This window comes from Tachyglossus aculeatus, chromosome X1 (assembly GCF_015852505.1).
Source record: "Tachyglossus aculeatus isolate mTacAcu1 chromosome X1, mTacAcu1.pri, whole genome shotgun sequence".
In the NCBI taxonomy this organism is placed as follows: domain Eukaryota; kingdom Metazoa; phylum Chordata; class Mammalia; order Monotremata; family Tachyglossidae; genus Tachyglossus; species Tachyglossus aculeatus.
The window spans coordinates 98,241,985-98,250,604 of record NC_052101.1 but is presented as its reverse complement, the minus strand read 5'-3'; the positions used below and the strand labels follow the sequence as shown (position 1 = coordinate 98,250,604).

Here is an 8,620-nt window from a genome sequence, read left to right as displayed (position 1 = left end):
GGATTTGAAAATGAGGAGATCTGTAGTCTTGTCAGTATTAAGGGGTAGGGAGTTCCAGGCATAGGGAGGATGGGAGTAAGAGGTCAGTGGTTGGAGAGGTGGGAACAAGACCCAGAGAGTAGGTTAGCTTGATAGGAATGAAGTGTGCAAGCTGGGATGTAGTGGAAGAAGAGAGTGGATAAGTAGAGGGAACTGAATTGAGTGCCAACATCTAGACAGATAGAAGCCATAACAATGATAATGGAAGAACCATTAGCAAAGTTATAGATTACGGTAGAAGACAGGACGTTCTGGGGAAAATATATCCATGGAGTCGCTATGAATCAGAAATGACTCAACAGAATTTTATAATAATCATAATAATAATATGTGTCAATTGAATTGAGGGATTGAGTGCCTTAAAACTAATTGTCAGGAGTTTCTACTTTGTAGGAAGAGGACTAAGCAACTATTGGAGGTTTTGTAGTAGTAGTAGTAATAGCACCTCTCACTGTCACACCTGGAGAGTTTCCAGTACTCTACCAGTCTCAACTATGGGAGGGAGAGTCAAGCAGAGGCATATCCATTCCATTCCTAGCTTGGGCAGTGGCTAGCGAGTGGAAGACAATTTGATACAAGTCAAAACTCCCCCATGCTGGGCAGCAGCAGCACGTGAGAGAGTCGAAGGCGGAGACTCAGGTTTACCACTCAGATGGAGGCAATGGTAAACTGCTTTCTTATTTTTACCAAGAGAACTCTATGGATACACTACCAGAACAATTATAGATGGAGGTGGGGCATTCTGGGAGAGATGTGTCCATGGCATCACTATGGGTCAGACATGATTCAACAGCATAAGACAACAAGGAGTAATAGTAGTAGTCATCGTAATAAAAGCATATATTGGGCACGTACTCAGTGCAGCACACAGAATAAAGAAGTGACACAAGCACTGACCACAAGGAGCCCTGACCACAAGGAGACAAACATAAAAATATTTTCAACTAGGGTGGTCAAAATAAATAATTGATAAAGCTACATACATGAGTGCTGAGGATGGATATAACCTATGCACAGAATGTTATTATAAAAATGATCTGGGCAGCAGAGTGAAGTATGGACTGGAGAGGGAGAGCCTGGTGGCAGGAAGGTCAGCAAGAAGTAGTCAAGGTGATCATGCAGTCATCAAGGTAGGATTTGACAAGCACCTGGACATTTGATCCTGAAGATCCTGAAATACATTGAAGAGGAACTATTGCATTGAACTCTCCTAAGGGCTTCGTACAGGGCTCTGCACACAGTAACTGATCAAAAAATACCATTGATTGATTGAAAAACCAACAGGATTTGGTGACAGACTTAATATGGGGATAATACCGGCTGTGGGCTTCAGCAACAGGGAGGATGGTGTGGTCAACTGTGATGGAAAAGTTAAGTGGAGAAGAGGATTTGGGAAGGAAGGTAGAGGATGTTTTAGACATATTGAGCTTGATCTGTCAGGTAGACATCTATGTGGATATGTCCTGGATCCCGGCTCCACCAATTGTCAGCTGTGTGATTTTGGGCAAGTCACTTCACTTCTCTGTGCCTCAGTTCCCTCATCTGTAAAATGAGGATGAAGACTGAGCCCCCCGTGGGACAACCTGATCACTTTGTAACCTCCCCAGTGCTTAGAACAGTGCTTTGCATGTAGTAAGCGCTTAATAAATGCAATTATTATTATAAAAGGAAACATGAAATTTCAGAGCAGGTGAGAGGTCACGGAGTCATTTTGGGAATCATTTGCATAAAGATGGTAGGTGAAGCTATGGGAAAGGATAATACTCCAAGACAGTGCATGTAAAGTGGGAAGAGAATAGGAACCAGAATTGAGCATCCAGGGACACGTACAATTAAGGTCTGAGAGTCAGAGGAAGAGTTAGTGAGAAGGACTGAGAAGAACTAGCAAGAGAGGTCACAGGATCCAGGAGAAAACTGAAAAACCAAAATTATATAGTGTTTCTAGGAGAAGGGAGTATTGGTTTACAATGGTAAAGTCAGCTGAGAGGTCCAGTTGGCTGATTAGTCCATTAGATTTGGCAAGGTGGAAGTCAGTGTTGACTTTGGAAAGTGTGGTTTCAGTCGAGTAAAGAGAGTGGAAGCCACATTGCAGAGGGTCAAGAAGGGATTTGGAGGACATCAACAGGATTATCAATAAGGATGTCATCATCAGGGACGAGAGGGTGGAAGTGGGGATACTGGGGACTTTGCAAAGAAATTAAAGTCTGGAATCATTGGTGGGTCAATGGGTGCAGGAGCAGGTGCTCAATAATTGTTGACCGAATGAATGATAAGAATTCACTACAGTTCTCTCCAAACTCAACATGGCATTAGCTGCTTGTTGGAAAGGAGAGATTCTGCCTGATGTCCAGTCTCCACTGTTATCCTCACCCACTTTTTTTAATGGTATTTGTTAAGTGCTTACTATGTGCCAGGCACTGTAATAAACACTGGGGTTACTATGTGCCAGGCACTGTAATAAACACTGGGTAGATATTAGGTAAGCAGGTTGGACATCATCCCTGAGCCACGTGGAGCTCACAGTCTTAATCCCCATTTTACAGATGGGGAAACCCAGGCACAGAAAAGTGAAGGGACTTGCCCGAGGTCACCCAGCAGACAAGTGGTGGAACTGGGTATAGAACCCAGGTCCTTTTGACTCCCAGGCCCGTGTTCTGTCCATAAGGCCATGTTGCTTCACTTGTGGCCCTGTTCCTCAAACAAACATTAGTCCTACCACCAAACTATCTAGTCATCCCTGTGGTAGAAAAATAATGATGGCATTTGTTAAGCACCTACTATGTGCCAAGTACTGTACTAAACACTGGGGTGCATACAAGATAATCAGGTCAGACAGACAGTCTCTGTCCCATGTGGGGAGCACAATCTTAGAAGGAGAGAGAACAGGTATCGAATCCCCATTTTACAGAAGAGGAGACTGAGGCACTGGGAGGTTAAGTGACTTGCCGAAGATCACGTGGCTCAGAATAATAATGATGGTATTTGTTAAGGGCTTACTATGAGTCAAGCACTGTTCACATGGCTTAGTGGAAAGAGCCCGGGCTTGGGAGTCAGAGGTCACGGGTTCTAATCTGAGCTCCGCCACTTGTCTGCTGTGTGACTTTCAGCAAGTCACTTAATTTCTCTGTGCCTCAGTTACCTCATCTGTAAAATGGGGATTAAGACTAAATCCCACGTGGGACAACCTGATTAGCTTGTATCTACCCCAGTGCTTAGAACAGTGCTTGGCACATAGTAAGCATTTAACAAAAAACATCATTATTATAGAAAAGCAGCATAGCTCAGTGGAAAGAGTACGGGCTTTGGAGTCAGAGGTCATGGGTTCAAATCCCGGCTCCGCCAATGGTCAGCTGTGTGACTTTGGGCAAGTCATTTCACTTCTCTGTGCCTCAGTTCCCTCATCTGTAAAACGGGGATTAAGACTGTGAACCCCCCTGTGGGACAACCTGATGACCTTGTAACCTCCCCAGCACTTAGAACAGTGCTTTGCACATAGTAAGCCTTAATAAATGCCATTTTTAAAAAAAGTGTGGGGATAGATACAAGTTAATCAGGTTAGATGCAGCCCCTATCCTACATGGGGCTCACAACCTAAGTAGGAGGGAAAATAGGTATTTAATCTCTGATTTACAGTTGAGGAAATTTAGACAACTAGAAGATAAGTGGCTTATCCAAGGTCACACAGCAGGCAAGTGGCAGAGCCGAGATTAAAACCCAGGTCCTCTAACTCTGAGGCCCATGCTCTTTCCACTAGGGCACATCACGTGCCTCTCTTGCCCAGGCTCTGTTCCCACCTCATCTCCACTTCAGGTTATGATGTAAGAACTCTAGTCAGTGATAGTGGTGGGGATGAGAAAAGCTCGAGAAAGAATATTCAAGTAATAATATGCTTCAGACAATAATTAAAATTCCCTTGAGGCCTGCTTTAGCTCTGCCTGACAACATTATTTCTCCATCCTTATTGAACTCCCATGACCACTGTCCTAGACAATCGTTTCAGAGATTTAACTCTCTCCTAAACCTCCACGCCCCTGCCTCCCTATCCCTTGCCCCTAATGGAGAAGCAGCGTGGCTCAGTGGAAACAGCCCGGGCTTGGGAGTTAGAGGTCGTGAGTTCTAATCCTGGCTCTGCCACTTATCGGCTGTGTGACCTTGGGCAAGTCACTTAACTTCTCTGGGCCTCAGTTCCCTCATCTGGAAAATGGAGATTAAAACTGTGAGCCCCATGTGGAACAACCTGATTACCCTGTATCTACCCAGGCGTTTAGAACAGTGCTTGGCACATAGTAACTGCTTAACAAATACCATAATTACTATTATTATTATTATTGTTATTATTATTATTCATGATCTGTCCACATATTTTATTGAGAAAATTGAAACCATCAGAGATGACCTTCCTAAAATTCCCTACTTCTCTCTAGTCCTCTGCTCCCCCTGCCCTTTCTTCAACTCTCCCATCTTTCCCAGCAGTATCTCAAGAGGAGATCTCCTGCCTCCTCTCAAAATCCACCCTCTCCATCTATGCCTCCTATCCCATCCCATCACACCTTATGAGGAGCTTGCCCTTTCTCTTCTTCCCTCCCCTGACCACCATTTTCAACCGTTCACTCTTCAATCGTTTCTTCCCCACTGCTTTCAAACATGGTCATGTCTCCCCAATCCTAAAAAAAAAAACCCTTTGACCCCATGGCTCCCTCCAGCTATCGCCCCATCTATCTCTTACCAACCCTCACCAAACTCCTTCAGCGAATTGCCTATACCTACTGTCTCCATTTCCTCTACTCTAATTCCCTCCTTGATCCCCTCCAGTCTGGCTTCTCCCCCTTCACTCCACAGAAACCACCCTCTCAAAGGTCACCAGTGACCTTCTTCTTGCCAAATCTGATGGACTCTACTCCACCCTAACACTCCTCAATCTCTCAGCTGCTTTTGACAAAGTCAACCACCCCCTTCTCCAGGACACATCATCTGACCTTGGCTTCACTGACGTGGACCTCTTCTAGTTCTCCACCTGTCTCTCTAGATGCTCCTCCAGCTACACTCACTCCCTTGGAGAACTCATTCACTTCCATGGCTTCAACTACTATCTCTAAGCAGATGATTCCCAAATCTACATCGCCAGCCCTGATCTTTCTTCTTCTCTGGAGTCTCGCATTTCCTCTTGCCTTCAGGACATCTCTACTTGGATGCCCCACTGACACCTCAAACTTAGCATGTACAAAAGAGAACTCCTTATCTTCCCATCCAAACCCTGTCTTCCCCTTAACTTTCCTGTCACTGTAGACAGCACCACCAACATCCCTGTCTCACAAGCCCATGATCTTGGTTCTATCCTTGACTCATCTCTCTCATTCAACCCAAGCATTCAATCTGTCACCAAATCCTGTTGGTTCAACCTTCACAATATTGATAAAATCCTCCCTTTCCTCTTCATCCAAACTGTTACCATGTTAATCCAAACATTTACCCTATCCTGCCTTGATTACTGAATCAGCCTCCTTGCTGACCCCCCTGCCTCCTGTCTCTCCCCACTCCAGTCCATCTGCTAACCAGATCATTTTTCTTTGAAAACAATCAGTCCATGTTTGCCCACTCCTCAAGAACCTCCAGTGGTTGCTCATCCAACTCCTTATCAAACAGAAACTCCTAACCATTGGCTTTAAAGCATTCAATCACATTTACCCCTGCTACCTCAATTCATTGCTTTCCTACTAGAACCCAGCCCCCGCACTTCACTCCTCTAATGCCAATCTACTCACTGTATCTCGATCTTGTCTATCTCACCACAGACTTCTCTCCCGTGTTCTGTCTCTGGCAGGGAACACCCTCTCTCTTCATATCTGACAGACAATCACTCTCCCAACCATCCAAACCTTATTAAAAGCAAATCCCCTCCAAGAGGCTTCCCCTGACAAAGCCTGCTTTTACTCTTCTCCCGCTTACTTCTGTATTACTCTTGCACTTGGATTTGCGCCCTTTATTCACCTCTCCCTCAGCCCCACAGCACCTGTGTACATAGCCTTAATGTATTTATTTATATTAATGTCTGTCTCCCCCTCTAGTCTGTAAGCTCATTGTGAGCAAGGAACATGTCTATGAACTCTGTTATATTGTACTCTCCCAAGAGCTTAGTACAGAGCTCTGCATGCAGTAAGTTCTCAATAAATATGATTGATTGATTGATTACTTTAGAAGTGGCATGATTTTAGAAGATACATTCAAATATGATTAAAATAAGAACCAAATACCCTTGGGAGCCTCCTGACTGCTTTCCAAACCTGAATGTGCCCCTCAGGACAATCCTAGTGGTGACCAAGGCTTTTTGAGCATTAAGACCTGACATATGGAAGCATCATAACTGAAAGTGAGACTCAGGGATCGGACTTTATCCTCTGCCTTGGATGGTAACAGCAGTTCCAATAAGTGTTCCTCTATATCAGCAAGGAAAGCAAAAGCAAAAATGAAATTGTGCTTCCATTAGAATTGAAGTTTTCTGAATAGCAAATCAAGCCACTGAACAAAAGTGTACACACTTTACCCATTACTGCATACACACACACACACACACACACACACACACATAGTCAAGACACTTGAATGTTAAAACCATATTAAGCAACAGAAAAACTTATCCAAAGGCGCTGAGTTATGGTTGTCATGGGGGCCATCACTTGGAGTATTGTGACCTCTGTGGCAGTAAATACCAAAAGCTAAAATGTTTTGCATTCATTGGATTTTTGAAGTTTAGAAAAATATCTCCAAATACAGCAATGCAGATTCTCAAATCTGTCCCCTGCTGCATTCTGACCATTACATATTAAATCAGAATGAAAGTGTCAGCCTTGTCTCCAGCTGGAACAATATAACCGAGGACATTTCTCTCCTCTCTTCATTATAGAGAGGACAGAGCGTTCTCTAAAGGAACTCCAAGTTTGCTCAGGGGACATTTTATTCATTGTCTGAAGGCCCTGCCAAATTCTGTGCATGTTTTCTATCCACAATGTCATATTTCATGTGCCTTTTCTTAATCACTTTAAGAAAAAGGCTTTTCACAAAACTTCCCCTTTCAAAAATTTCCTATGTACAACTGCAACATATGAAGAATCCATCAATCAATCAATGGTATTTATTGAGCACTTACCATGTGTAGAGCACTATACTACATGCTTGGGAGAGTAGAATTCAAAAGAATTAGTACACATGTTCCCTGCCCATAACACGCTTACAGTCTATCTTTCAGTCTGGAACAAGAAAAATAAATGTGTAACTAATTCTATAGTCTTGAATACAGAAAGCACAAGATTAATCTAGCCTTGCAAATTGGCATACGCCTGATGGGATAATGATAATGATAGCAGTTATGTGCCAATGCTATGTGCCAAATACTGTGCAAAGTGGTTGTCTATGGCCATACCACCCTGAACAAGCCCAATCTCATCTGATCTTGGAAGCTAAGCAGGGGATGGGCCTGGTTAAAACTTGGTTGGGAGATCACCTGGGATTACTGGTGTTGTAGTCTTATGGGGAAGCAGCATGGCCTAGTAGATAGAGCACAGTCTGGGAGTCAGTAGGTTGTGGGTTCTAATCCCTGCTCTGTGACTTGTCTGCTGTGTGACCTTGGGCAAGTCAATTCACTTTTCTGTGCCTCAGTTACCTTATCTGTAAAATGGGGATTCATTCATTCAATCGTATTTATTGAGTGCTTACTGTGTGCAGAGCAATGTACTAAGCACTTGGAAAGTACAATTCAGCAAAAAAGAGAGACAATACCTGCCCACAACAGGCTTACAGTCTAGAAGGGGGGAGAAAGACATCAAAACAAGTAAACATGCATTAATACAAAATAGAATTACAGACATGTACATATACACACAAGTGCTGTGGGGCAGAGAGGGTGATAGATCAAAGGGAGCAAATCGGGGAGATGGGGAGGGGAGGGATATCTGATGAAAATAGGGGATTAGTCTGGAAAATGATGGTATTGGTTAAACGCTTACTATGTGCCAAGCACTGTTCTAAGCACTAGGGGAAATACAAGGTAATCAGGTTGTCCCACGTGGGGCTCACAGTCTTAATCCTCATTTTACAGATGAGGTAACAGACACAGAGAAGTTAAGTGGCTTGCCCAAGGTCACACAGCTGACAAATGGCAGACAAATAGCGGAGCCGGGATTCGACCCCTTGACCTCTGACTCCCAAGCCCATGCTCTTTCCACTGAGCCATGCTGCGGTAATCAGGTTGTCCCACATGAGGCTCACAATCTTCATCCCCATTTTACAGATGAGGTAACTGAGGTACAGAGAAATTAAGTGGCTTGCCCAAGGTCATACAACAGACAAGTGGTGGTGCTGGGATTAGAACCCACAACCTCTGACTACCAACTCGTGCTCTTTCTACTAAGCCATGCTGATTCTCATATGTGTAGGTACATTTATACAGCATATATATATATATATATACATATATGCATTATAATTATTGTTATGATTATTATTATTATTATCATTGCATTTGTTAAGTGCTTGCCATTTGTTGAGTAATGTTCTAAGCAAGGGGTAGATACAAGTTGATCAATTA

General features: G+C 43.6%; 1 non-coding gene and 1 pseudogene across 1 annotated transcript; both read left to right on the top strand.

Annotated features, from left to right (window-relative positions):
• The first annotated feature begins 481 nt into the window (after positions 1 to 481).
• Positions 482 to 619, top strand: LOC119920594. Its single transcript, XR_005448326.1, has one exon. It is a non-coding gene; the product is annotated as a small nucleolar RNA SNORA7 (small nucleolar RNA).
• A 6,823-nt stretch (positions 620 to 7,442) lies between these two features.
• On the top strand, positions 7,443 to 7,561 carry LOC119920410 (annotated as a pseudogene).
• The last annotated feature ends 1,059 nt before the right edge of the window (positions 7,562 to 8,620 follow it).